Consider the following 13,899-nt stretch of genomic DNA (forward strand, 5'->3'; position numbering starts at 1 on the left):
CCGGAAAGCGTCCAGACTTCGGCACGTGGGAAATTTCTCACTTGCCGTCACAGGTGAAAACTTCGCTTCGCTGCAGTCGCCACTCTCGCACCACCCATTTAGAAACATCGAAATTGCGGCCCGCTGCGCAGTGATTTGTTTCTTCGGCGTAAAGGATGGCAGCCCTCTTGAACGCTGCTGTGAACGAGTCCCGAACGATTAGTGGACCTGGAGCACTCATGACTACTGGGGAAGCATAGAAGTAGCACGTAGCCGGCAGTCAAGTGAAACGCGTCTAGCCTTTTAACAGAAAAGAGAAACCCGCAGGCGCTGTCTGCTCTTCCATGAACTACCGATGCTCCCCGCAAGCGCCGCCGTTCTGAGGGTGCCGCCGCAAATGGGAACAGCGGCGCTTCCATCAACTATCGGCACCCCCCACCCATCATTGTTGCATGCACTGTAAAACTCTCAAAAATGTTGAAAAACCCTTCCGGAAAGCGAACAAACACGCGGGATAGCGAAAACATACGGGTAGGGCCATAGAGAAAACATAAAATTGTAACTACATTGTAGCTCCCGTTGGTATCGTTTTTATTGGCGGCGCCATGTTCTGGTTTCGATTGTAAGTCGACCCCCCCAACTTCAGACTTTCAAATTTAAAAAAAGGGGTCGACTTACAATCGTGTAAATACGGTATATTATGTTGGTTTAGTGCAATACAATCTGTTCCTTGAAATGTTTTTCTTCGACTTTGTTCAGTAATATTATGTTGGTTTAGTGCAATACAAGCTGTTCCTTGAAATTTTCTTTTTTCGACTTTCTTCAGTAATATTATGTTGGTTTAGTGCAGTACAAGCTGTTCCTTGAAATGATTTTTTTTTTCGAATTTGTTCAGTAACATTATCTTGGTTTAGTGCAATATAAGCTGTTCCTTTAAGTGCTTTTTTTTTTCGACTTTGTTCAGTAAAATTTGTACCTGATATTGAAAACTGCTGCATGTAGCATTGTGTCGAGTCCTTGAAAACACTCCCACTGAGCTTTGAAATTCCTTGAATATCCTTGAATTTTCCCCTTTTGAGTCTGTACGAACCCTGAATACGGTAGTACCTTGCGATTCACTGCAGAAAACTGTCAGTCTAACTTTTGCATTCAACCTTGAAATATTTCTGATGCCATCCACGCCTTTTTATTCACTCGGTATTTATTTTTATTTATTTATTTGTACAGGCCCGTTGGGCATTGTGTAAGGAGGGGGGGCAAAAAATCCCAACAGTGCATACACAACCAGCTAAAAAAGAAAAAAAGTAGAATACAGGGTAAAGAGAGTTTGTGCACATAATAGCAGTAAAGAAGAAGAGACTAAGCAATGCAGAAATAATGAGAAGAAATATGTGACATAGATTAAAGCAAACAATAACATAAAATGCGCATAGCGCATGAATAAGTGCACAATTCGTCAAGTGTTGTTAAAGCAAATGTAAAAAAAAAGAGAGAAACGATATGCTTAACTTCAAAATATGAACTGAAATATGAAACATGGATAAACATGAACTGAAACATGAATATGAAACGTGCTAAACGACGGCTTCAGTGAAATGTGTAATAAGTTGGTGGTGAAATGTATCAGGATTAGACAGAGATGTGATGCTGTCTGGTTGATTATTCTATAATCTGATGGCCCGTCGAAATGCTGATGAGTAAAAAGCTAAAGTGTGATCATAGAACTGTGTAAGACTCAAATGATTGTGCAATCTTTTGGACGTGCAGGACAGCGCATCGAGGTGAAAGGAACATGATCTATTGGAATTTAGATACATGTGAAATACTGTTAGTAGAGCGAGTTCATGGTGTGTGCCTAAAAATTGGAGAAAAAGATCAGTTTTAATATGAGTGACGCTTGAATGGTAGTTATAGTTTCTTGAGATGAATCGTGCAGCCCTATTTTGGATAGATTCTAAAATGGTGACCATGTTGGTATGATAAGGAGACCAAATGGAGGAAGCAAACTCAAGTTGTAAGTGGACAAAAGTAAGGTAGGCTAGTTTGCAAATATTAGCAGGGAAACTTCTGAGGTTTTGGCATAGGTACCCTAAAGACTTAGAGGCGACGGCGCATATGGATGTGATATGAAATGACCATGAAAGGTCTCATGAAAGGTCAACACCTAGATATTTGTAATGGGAGACGTGAGATAGTAAGTCATCTTGAATATGGTATGTATAACTAGAATTGTTATGTTTGCGGCTGAATGAGATGACTTTACATTTCGATATGCTAAGGGTCATTAACCATGTTTTGCACCACTCTTGGATAAGATGAAGATTGGGTTGGAGTGCCAGGTGGTCATTAGCAGAGTTAATGGGGCGGTAGATGATACAATCATTCGTGAATATTTGCATACAGGAAGAAATGTGTTAAGGTATATCATTTATATAAATAAGAAATACTAATGGACAGACAAGGCTGGGCTGCGGCACACCGGAGGTAACTGGGGAAAGATTAGACGACATATTATTAACAAGTATGAACTGTTGACGATGCGAAAGGAAGTTACGAAGCCATGATAAAGTTAACGAGTCTAGACGGACTGATGATAATTTTGAAATCATGCAGCAGTGAGCAACTCGGTCGAAGGCTTTGGCTAAGTCAAGAAATATACAATCAGTTTGTAGGTTATCATTCATATTAAAATGCAAGTCAGTCATTAGTTCAAATAACTGTGTTTCGCAGGAATGATTCTTTCTAAACCCATGTTAATTAGCATAAAAAAATTTATTGTGCTCAAGATGACTGAAAACATTAGATGCAATTATATGGTCTAGAATTTTGCAGCAAATGCACGTACAAGATATAGGACGGTAATTGTCAGCTGAGGTTCTGTTGCCACTTTTAAATATGCGTATTACTTTAGCTATCTTCCAGTCAGAGGGTAGTATTCCAGTAGTTATGGATTGCTGAAAAATGAAATAAAAATTTGCTAGATATTGAGATGGTATTTTTTAACCCTTTGAGAGTCGAATTATTTTGAAAAAAACTTTCTCAGGTGGTCAAATTACTTTATTGCGAATCTTGAATGTACAAAATGTATAAAGTCGGGAATAAATAGTAAAAAATAATTAGGAACAGTATTTTGGTGTCGGCATCACTCAGAACTGCAAAATGTTAAATAGTATTTCCAAGCTTGGTACTCCTTGAAACACGGGTCTATGCACAGCGCCTTATCGCAGTCTGCACACCTAAAATGCGTATCTGTACTCTTGGAGCGAGGAGTTGTGTTGGCGCACACATGACATCTCTGCGTGCGGCTGCCATAGGCAGAGGTCTGAGGCACCCTCTTGCATAAGCGCGTTGCCGCGGAGAGCGAGAATATGTCGTGAGTGGTGGTGGTAAACAAGCTAAGAGCAGTGCCAATCGAGATAGAAATCAACTTCCGCCGCCCCTGTGAGAGCGTGCCGACAAAAACCACGTTTCGCGCGCCTGTGCGATCACGCGGTGGAACCGAAACCGCGAAAGCGTGTTGCCACTGAGAGTGAGAATACCTCGCGAACGGCGCTGATAAGCAAGCTAAGAGCAGCGCCAGTCAAGATAGAAATCAACTTCCACCGCCCTGCAAGATGGTGCCGACAAAAAAAAAAAAAAAAGACGTTTCGCGCGCCTCCGTTGCGATCACGCGGCGAAACCGAAACTGCCAAAGGGGTGTTGCCGCAGTCTGAGCGATGTGCTGAAGCTAGCAATCAGCTCTGTTTATCTCCCCAAGAAGCTAGCACCTATTTCAAACCAGGGTGTCTACCAACCGGGAAAACCGGGAATTCTCAGGGATTTTGAGTAGTCTGGAAAAACTCAGGGAAAACTCAGGGAATTTGTGCTTCTATCAGGGAAAATTAGCTGTAATTTTTTTAGAGGGTCAAAAGTCGCGGTAATGCTGGCTCGAGAAACAGACAGGACTCGTAACGAATCGTCGTCGGCTGGAGGAGTTGCCAGTGTACAGTCAACGACCGACTTTCCGGATTCCCGATAACTCGGACGGCTTCGCAGCACCACCACGTACCGCAAAGAGTCAATGTATCATAACGTCTGAAAATTCAGACGCAAGAACTCTTCGCCGTCCGATTTTCTAAACGTTTTGCGTGATCGCAGGTCCGAGACGGCATTAATGAAAACCACCACCGCTGCTATTTTGATTACCTCGCCGCCTTGAACCGGTGCTCTCGCACGCAGATGCGCTGGCAGCCGTGGCCACCACTGCGGCAACGCTAGGCCTAGCTGCTCCGACGTTCGCTGTTAAGCTTCTTGTGGTTCGGTGCCGTGTTTCTTCATTTCTCCGCTGACAGCAATAATTTTGTCTTCGAAGCTCGGAAAGCACGGCGCATTGCATAATGCTCTTTCCCGAATGTCTGCTTCGCCTCATTACAGTCGTGTCACGCGGTGAAGCGTACAAGCGTAGGAAGGGGCAATTGTCGCGGGACACTGTATGTATTTCTTAATTTTACACATGTGCACTCGCCCTCACCTGTCACAGTAGGAGCACCGATATACCTAATAAGTGCACTGACAGGCATTCAGAGCTTTTTCAGACGTACATGTGTCGATTTTAGCCCTTAAGGGCAGTAAAAGACATGAATTTATTTTTTCGGACTGCCTGATTTTTCGGAAGTTTTCGCGGCCCCTAGGGGGCCTGAAAAATTGGACGTTGACTGTAAATTGACCAAGAGTATTCTTCAAATGGTCCGTGGGGCGAACGCGCGGCGAAAGGAGGACGAGAACAGAAAGGATCGACGCACTGAGGAATGAACGACCACTTCTTTGAAGGAGCCTGCGCTCAAAAAACAAATTGTTGGCTGATGCTGAGATGCAGGTGTCCCTCATCCAAACCAATATAAACTCTTTAAAGCAGTGAAACACAACACTGAGGCGTCTTGTGCGAGCTGAGAGTATGTCAGGACAGTTGCATGACACTGAGCATGCTATCAGTTCATAGAAATAGCTCATATTCGAAAATGTTTGCTTCTGTATGCATCTCCTTTTTATTTGTGCTAGAGAATGTCCAACTCGATTTGAAAATTTTTTCGAAGACATTTTATTTGCTGTGCATTTTAATAACCCCTCCCTTATATTTTTTTGAATAACATAAACACTACTCCTTAGTATTCAAATTGGATTAAGTCGTTTTTTGTTTCAAATTTTTTTCATATGCCTACTAGAGAGTGACAGCATAGGGCGATATGGTTTCAGCGCGTCTTGACATAAAACATAGTTCTGCATCACTCAGGGAATTTTGCAAAAGCACTCAGGGAAAACCTGGAAAACTCAGGGAATTTGGAAATGTCAACTTGGTAGACACCCTGCAAACGCATCTTGTAAGTGCTAAGAGGTGGCAGCAGCTCCTGGTGAGCACGCATCGTCATTATGGCATGAAATTTGAAATGGAGGGTCGGAACCGTACCCGTACGGCAAAGACCTTGCGGGACAAAAAACCGCTGCCGTACATGTACGGCAAAAACCTTCAAAGGGTTAATATTGTTACAGAAGGATGATAGAAGAGAGAGGAAGATCAGAGACGCTGGCTGCTGCGTGTTGTTGGTTGTCAGCCATCTTAACTACTCTGACTCATCCTGTATATTGTGGGGATGCGCGACCCTCGTGCCTCCCCTGATGTTTTTCCCGCATAGCACGTCTCCTGTACTCCCGCTTCGCCGCGTGGCCTGCGTGACACCCGCACGGTCGATGTGGTTGAAGTGCAGTGCGAGAGATGGCGCGAGTGTTGCGCTGCTAACGCCGCGAGGTTACTTGGGTGCCGAAAGGAAGGCACTTGCCCTCTTGGGGTTCGAGACAGCAAGCGGGACGGACGTGCCGTGCCGCGCGTGCAGCGATCCTCTTTCCCGGCGGGTCGGCGCACGGCGGGGACGTCTCCCGCGTGCGTGCCGACCCATGCTTCTGCGAGACCGCCTCGCGTGGCCGCCTTCGAACGCGCCACGATTCGCGTGACAGTACACGCGAATGACCAGGCGTTGGGATCCAGCATGGGGTGAACCTATTCGCTTGCGAGGTCACGGTGAGTCGGACTTCTAGATTTGTTGTGCGCCCATCGGCATGTTTTGTGGATAGCAACTCGGCTAGCAGGCATTGATGTAAGAAAGGTGCAATAAATGCCCTTGTGATTGTTTGCACTACTGTGTTGTCGTTCCTCCGTCCCAAGAGCACGGGAGGAGAACCCCACATCTCGCACAATATATATTGTAAATATAGTCTTTCTATACCCCCAACATCCCGGTAATATATTAGTGGAAGTGTGGGGTACCATGGCTGGAAACGGAGCTCCGCAGTGGACTTCACATCACCGTGCGCACCATGAATGATGGTGAGCACGCGGGATCAACGTCATTGCTGCCTCCAACGTCACCGCCGCTAGCTACATCGCTGTCACCTTCGGTTGTCATTGTGCAACCCAAGGATCCTGGAACTTTCTGCGGGACTGATGGTGCCGATGTCGAAGAGTGGGTGGCTATGTACGAACGCGTGAGTAGAATCAACAGATGGGACCCTACGCTTATGCTAGCTAACCTGTTGTTCTACCTAAGAGGCACAGCAAAGCTGTGGTATGAAAACCACGAAGAGGAGCTAACCAGCTGGGACCAATGCAAAGAAAAGTTGACAGAGTTGTTCGGCAAACCAGCTGGCCGTAAAATTGCCGCAAAGCAGGAGCTGGCCTCCTGTGCCCAATCCCCCACGAAGTCCTATGTCTCGTACATCTAGGACGTGTGGGCACTTTGTAGTAAAGCCGATCACGACATGACAGAAGCTGAGAATGTCGGGCACGTGCTTAAGGGCATTGCTGACGATGCCTTTAATCTGCTCATGGGCAAAAGCTGCCCTGCAGTTGATGCTATTATTAAAGAGTGCTGACAATTCAAGCAGGCCATGAGCCCACGCGTCTTGCACCCATCTGCCAGACTTCCGAATGCTGCCACAATGTCGGCGTGTGAAGATCAACCCGCACAGCAGCATGCATCGCCATCAGAGGACGTGGTGCGAATCGTTCGACGTGAACTGGATGCGATGGCACCCGCAGCTTTTTGTTCTCATAGCCCTGTTGCTACCACTTTTTCTGTTCCCCTCGTACAAGCCATCATTCGCCAAAAATTTGAAAACATTGGTTTACATTCTGTATGTGCTGTTGCCAATCCCAGAACTAACCAATGCGTTTCTACTATTTTTGCTCCACCCCGACGCTTCTGTCTGCGTTATCACAACCCGACTGAGTGGAAAACTGTGGACTCCAAATCAAATCAAATTCTTTATTTCTGCCTTGTACAGATACAGACAGCGGAGGCGCAGAAGTAGCTGTCAGAAATAGCTTGGCAAAGCCGCAGTCCTCTTTCGCTTGGCAGCGGCTTCGCAGCAAGGCTTTTAAAACAAAGGTAATTGCAGTCTAATAATAGTTATACAGTGCAGTCCACTTATAACGATACCACATATAACGATATATCGGTTATAACAATGGATCGACATGAGAGTGTCATTTTATGCATTAGGTCTATGGGGAAAAAAACCATTTATAACGATAGGTTATTCACCGCATATCGGATATAACGATCAAAATTTTGCCGTCTGGACGGCGTTTTCCGTGCCGAATAATCATAACATTTGCATTGCTTAGTTCCCTGATACGAACGATGTTGAGACGAGGCAATGTTTACCTCCGTAAGTTCGTATCTGCCGCCATTAAGGTTGGAATCATTCAGTGCCGCACCAGAACCTGTAATGAATCATTTATTCCTGGGACCTCTCAGGAATGGAACCATGTTCCCCGCGCAGTTGTCGCAATCAAGGACAACTCAAAGTTTCGTTCGGCCTTATCAGACATTATTACTCCCGGATACAATTAAGTAATCAAATTTGCTGTTTATTGCTGCTTTGTCTCTTTACTTGTGCATGTTTTTTACCCACTCCCCTCTGTAATACAGTAGAACCCCGCTGTTACGTTCCTCACTGCTGCGTTTTCCCGGCTGTTACGTCGCTTTCGTCCGGTCCCGGCATAGCTCCCATAGGATCCAATGTATTGGGTACCCCGCTGTTACGTTGTAGCTGTGAAAACGTTCCCGCATGTTACGTCGCAACCTGGCACCCCGAACCCGGCCGGGCAACGCGCGCCAACCGCCATTTTGACGAGTCTTGGCCAGGCTTGGCTACGGAATTGGCTACAAGACCATGGCCTTCGATATCACCCCCCTTGCACGCGTGTGGGTAATCTCAGAGGCCATCAAAAGCCACACGCGAGTCGGAGAGATTGCCACTAGATGGCCACTGCCTCGTCAGCCGAAGTGAGTAAAACCCGCGGGCCCGCAGCAATCCAGTCTCTCTTGTTTATGCGGTTCAACCCATCCGAGTCGTCCGTGTCCTTCCGTCAACAGCTACGCTGCCTACGCTTCGTCAGGCCTCGCTAATCCAGTCTTTCTTGTTTGTGCGGTTCAACCCATCCGAGTCATCCGTGTCCTCCCGTCAACACCTACGCTGCCTACGCCTCGTCGGGCCCCGCTGACACCGCGAGCGATTTGTCGTCCTTTGATGGCGTCGCGCAAGTGCAAGGTGCTTTCCCTCGAGGAAAAGCTGGATGTTCTCAACGCAGTCGACAGGCAGCCAGCGTGGAAAAGAGTCGACATCGCCAAGGATCTTGGTCTGCCACCCTCGACGCTTAACAGCATTGTCTCGAAGCGTGCCAAGATACAAGGGAATGCCGCGCTCTTCGGCCCGAAAGCTAAGCAGGCTCGTGGCGCCAAATATGGAAACCTTGACGAGTTGCTTCTTACTTGGTTTAAACAAGCTCGCGCTGCTGGTGTAAACTTCGACGGCAGCATTTTGCGCGAGAAGGCGATGGAAATAGCCGACCGACTGGGCATCAGTGACTTTGCGGCGTCAAATGGCTGGATCGACCGTTTCCGGAAGAGGCACAGCATCGTGTATAAGACGGTATCCGGGGAAGCAGCAAGCGTAAACTTGGAAACAGTCGACGATTGGAAGGCCACACTATCTGCCATAATTGAGGGGTATGAGCCTCGTGACATATACAATGCCGACGAAACGGGTCTTTTCTTTCGGGTGCAGCCATCCAAGTCGTTAAGCCTGAAGGGCGAAGCATGCCACGGAGGCAAATGCAGCAAAGAGCGATTGACGGTGCTCCTTTGCTGCAACATGGATGGCTCGGACAAGCTGAAGCCATGGGTAATCGGAAAATACTGAAACCCACGGTGCTTAAAAAACATTCGCCTGCTGCCATGTCACTATAGAAACAACAGTCGTGCATGGATGACGGGTTCTTTGTTCAAAGAATTTCTTCGTTACTTCGACAGCAAGATGGGCTCCTAGCGCAGGAGTGTTGTCCTTTTTCTGGAGAATTGTGCTGCCCACCCGAAAGACCCGTCGTTTCTTCGGAACGTTAAGCTTGTTTTTTTTCCTCCAAACACTACAAGCCACTTGCAGCCGTTGGATGCCGGCGTCATAAAGAACTTGAAGCAGTCGTACAGGAAGTCGATCGTAAAGCGCTGTTTGGCGCGTATTGATCGCGGACAGCAGCCTACGATCGTTTCGATACTGGACGCTATGCACTACGTCGCTTCAGCGTGGACTGCAGTGAGTGCGTCAACTGCACAGCACTGCTTCGCGCGGTGTGGCTTTCGCATGGACGGCGGAGAGGAAACTGCCACGGAAGCTGAAGAGACAGAAGCAGCCTCTCATGATCAAGAGCTGAGTGAAGCTTTGATGTATAAACCCCATGCAAGCGATCTTGCACGCGACAGCGACAAGCGACGCTATGGAGATGGCTGTCGCGTTCTCTCGTCGCCTACAAGTTAGACCCCATGCGAGTGATGACTTCGAGCGACGTCTCCCCAGTGTTGCCGGTATGAGGGCAGCAATATAGGCTCCGAAACTAGCGTGACGCGTGCTTTATTAACTTAAGTTGACGTATTTTGCTGTAAAAAGCAGCACAAAATATTTCTGAAAGTCTTGCAGTAGGTTCTTTTCCTTGCACGTATAAAAATTCAATCGTTTGCTCGTTCCGTGCGACAATCGGAAGTACTTGAGTTATGTACATCCAGTTCCGGCTTCACGCTATTGGGTAGTCGTTCATAGCACTTCCGGGCGACGAGCGACGAATTTTAGATTTGCAGAACCGAGCGATCGCGCGACAAGACCGAGCGATCTGTTCACGCGACGGCCCGATCCGTTGCTCGAAGCCGTCGCTCGTTGCTGTCGCGCACAAAATCGCGCTCATGGGGTTTAGCCTTGAATGCGCTGGGTGCCACGGGAGTCACGTATGACGACTACGTCGCCGTGGATGCTGCTGTCGTGACGTCTGAGTGTCGGAGTATCGCTGAGATCGTTCCAGACTCGGTCGCGAGTGAAGCCTCAGACTGTGGTGACGACGAGGAGCACGAGCCGCATGATTCCGGGGAGTTGGCGGACCCGAGCTTTGGTGAAGCCGTCGCGGCTCTGGACCTCCTTCGCAGGTACGTCGCACCTCAAAGCGACGCTGAGAGCACTGCGGCTTTCCAGGCCATCGAGAAACGCGTGGTGTTTTCCAGCGAGCGGAAAAAACGGCAATCGACCATTCTCGATTTTTTTTAAGACCTAAGCTCACTTGATGTCGAAATAAATTGTTTCAAGGCACAGCTGCACTGTTATCATTAATTTTCGGACCGTTCCTCACTGTTGCATTTTCCCAGCTGTTACGTTTTTTTTTCGCGGTCCGGTGAAAAACGTATGAACGGGGTTCCACTGTACTTCAGTCTTGAGGGTACAATAAAATAAATGAAGTAAAATAAATTACCGCGCAACGTGTCCAGCCCCGCCCGCGCACCGGAGAATAGCTGAGTATGCACAGCACTCCACATGATGGCGCTAGCTGCTTCATGCGTGTCGGCCACAGTCGCTCCGAAAGAGAGTGAAAGAAAAAAAAGTGACAAGCAAAGCGGCGTGGTGGCGCCTGTCCTGCGTCTCTGTCTCGCGATAGCAGGCTGACGCCACCGAAGCAGCGGGCAACCAACGGTTCAATGTAGTTCGAAGATGGTGCCGACAAAGCGCAAAGCTGTGTCGCTTGACACGAAGATGGATATTTTGCAGGACTCTCGATGCGGCTTCAAGGTGAGCGCTCTTGTGAAGAAGTATGAGCTCGCCCAGTTAACGATATCAACCATCTTGAAAATCGGGAGCACCACGATTGTGAAGGCAGGAGCCATGCCGATCAGCGGAAAAGGGTTAGAGACCTTTTGTACGCCGATGTTGAAGAGGCGCTTTACCAGGGGTTTATCAACAATTGCTTGAAGAAGTTGGGCTTTGTGCGCAAGGGCGAACTTCCCCAACCCACTGAGACCAACAGCTGAGGCCAACACGGTGGAAGCCGCTGACATAACCGAGCTTGGGAGCTCATTCCTACTGGTGACACAGGTGGTGCGTCGAAGGAGGAGTTTTTGACTGCAGACAGTGCTGCCTCGTTCTGCGATGAGGTCACTGACGAGGCGATCGTTGAAGATGTGCTGTCTCGACATACAGCAAAGTTGTGCAATGGTGGCGACGGCAGCAGCGACAGTGACAACGAGATTGACAGTCGCTCCTTGACCCCGACCTCGATGTCCACGCAAAGTGCACTGTCGTCGATCGACTCCTTAATTGATTTTATGCATGCTAAAGGATTGCCGCCAGTGTTTGCGCAGCAGCTGGAATCCATGCACACCGAGGTTGTGAAGCTGAAGCTGCCGCAAAAGCAAGTGCAGATTTCGGACTATTTTTGCGTGCCTAACCCTTGACACGGTCATTCGCGCTAGAAATAAAGGTTGTTTTTCACGGCCTACTTCTACTTCATCTATTCTTTAGAGCAAGCAGCGAATTCGAAGCTGCAAAGGTATGTTATGCGTTCCTCCATTCCTGTAATGACACTTCGGGTGTTAGCAGTATCAATAAATAAACAAGCAAACAATATATATTTTGACAGTCCCGTGGGTCTCGTTCATTTTCAGTGAAAGTTAGTCTTAAGTGGGGCTGTTGTATGTGGGCTCGACTGTGTAACAATGAGCAGCCGATGCACTGTCACTTTTTTGTACTTGTTCTGTGGTAAAACAAACCGCTTACTGTAATGATTCCATGCCACATTATCGGTTACAACTATAAAATCTCACTACTGGGTGTGTGCACCGAGAGGAAAATGTACCCAAAATCTTTTTCAAAAAAAGCGGGCTGGTTCGCCACACCTGCCTTTATGTAGCACACTCAGTGGCACGCCTTCAGTGTATTGCCTAAAAAAATGTGACAAGAAAATGCAAGTTGCTTCATCATAGTCGCCTTAGCACCACGTGCCCCTCTTGCCTCCCTGCCACCCTCTAGCCAACGGGTGGAAGGGAGAGGGGCGGCGAAGGTGTGCCATGTAGAGTGCGCTTCACAAAGGTGGGTGTGGCGAAATGTTTTTTAAAGCGAAGCTTTCTTTTCGGTTTCCTGCGACTTTCCCACTGCTGCTGCTGTGTGTGTGCTGCTGTCGGCACACCACGTCTGGGGGGTGGTTCGGAGCGTGCGTATACATGACAGGAGCATGGAAGAGAGGAAAGGTGGCACGAGGAACTCACTTAAGCCCACCACGTCGAATGTGCCCAATACCCTCTGGAGCTCCCTGGGGGTTGCCACATAAGCCTCTTGACAGCTGTAATTACCTGTGACCACCCTCAAAAGCATTGCAGAAACTGCATTCCTTCCCTTTCTACAACGTGTGAGACCAGAGGGGTTTGGGATAGAACTGTAGAGAGAAAGGACGAGAAGAGGCAGTTCCCATAAAAAAGGGGGGGGGGGGAGGTGATGTGAGAAGGCAAGAAAATGCTACTGCTATAAGACAGTGGTTGTAAGGAAACTGGATAAGCTTAAGTTCAAAGTATGGTACAGTACGTTCCTGCTATTTCTGAAAATAAACACCATGCAAATATGTCAAGTAGACAAATTATGCAGGGCTGCAGAAGCAGAGCCACATTAATTAAAGCGCACCGCAGGGTCCAGGCAACATAACTGAAGCCATCAAATCAACACTTCCTTGCTCGCTGCATTAGCTTCGCAGCTGTGTCATTGTTCAAGGTCACGGATTTGATCCCGACCACGACAGCCACATTTCGACGGGGCAGATAGAAAATGCACATGCGCTAAGATTTCGGGACATGTTAAAGAACATCACGGTTTCAAAATTAATCCAGAGTCCACCGCTACGGCGTGCGTCATAATCTGATTGGGGTTTTGGCACATACAGCCTCTTAATCCAATTCAAGTTTAATACTTCTGTCACAATGCGATGTGCCATGTGAGGCAGTGACTATGCTCAACACTCTCAGAGGTTATTAAATATGGCGCACAACAACACCTCTAGAAGACACCTCTCCTTGTGTGTTTTGTGTATTATGCAGACAAACAGCAGTGGTGCACGCAAGGTAATGTTTAACATCAACTCGCCACTCTCATGTTTAGACTAAACGTTGAAGGAATTAATCCTTTCAGGGTCAATGAGGTAAATATACGGTGCTGCGAACGAGTCCAAAATGGTCAGTGCCGTATATTTACGGCACCATCTGTACGCTTAAAAAGCATGCCAATTTCCTAACTTTTTCTTTCCTGACATGTGCTGCCACTACGTGGGAATACAGGGAATTTTTTTTCTCGCACCTCTCTCTATCGGTTTTCATTGCATGCTTTGTTTTAGAGCTAGTTTGCTCTGGCACGCCTGTATACTACCGCTCGTGCATTGGGGCGTGCGTGGGCGGTGGTTTGGGTTTTGCTCCACAGGCGGTTTTGGCGTGTTGTGCTCGCAAAACTGACAGCTCTCTCATTACTAATCGCTCGAAGGGCAACCGTCTGTTTCTCGCTCGTTTAGTGCTCGCAGGTGTACACATAGGAAGG

General features: G+C 47.7%; 1 protein-coding gene across 4 annotated transcripts in view; it reads left to right on the forward strand.

Moving 5' to 3' along the window:
- Positions 1-13,899, forward strand: part of d4 (double PHD fingers d4) — a 256,653-nt gene that overhangs the window by 53,449 nt on the left and 189,305 nt on the right. The gene's annotated exons all lie outside the window — the stretch shown is intronic.

This window comes from Dermacentor albipictus, chromosome 7, assembly GCF_038994185.2.
Source record: "Dermacentor albipictus isolate Rhodes 1998 colony chromosome 7, USDA_Dalb.pri_finalv2, whole genome shotgun sequence".
Lineage (NCBI taxonomy): Eukaryota > Metazoa > Arthropoda > Arachnida > Ixodida > Ixodidae > Dermacentor > Dermacentor albipictus.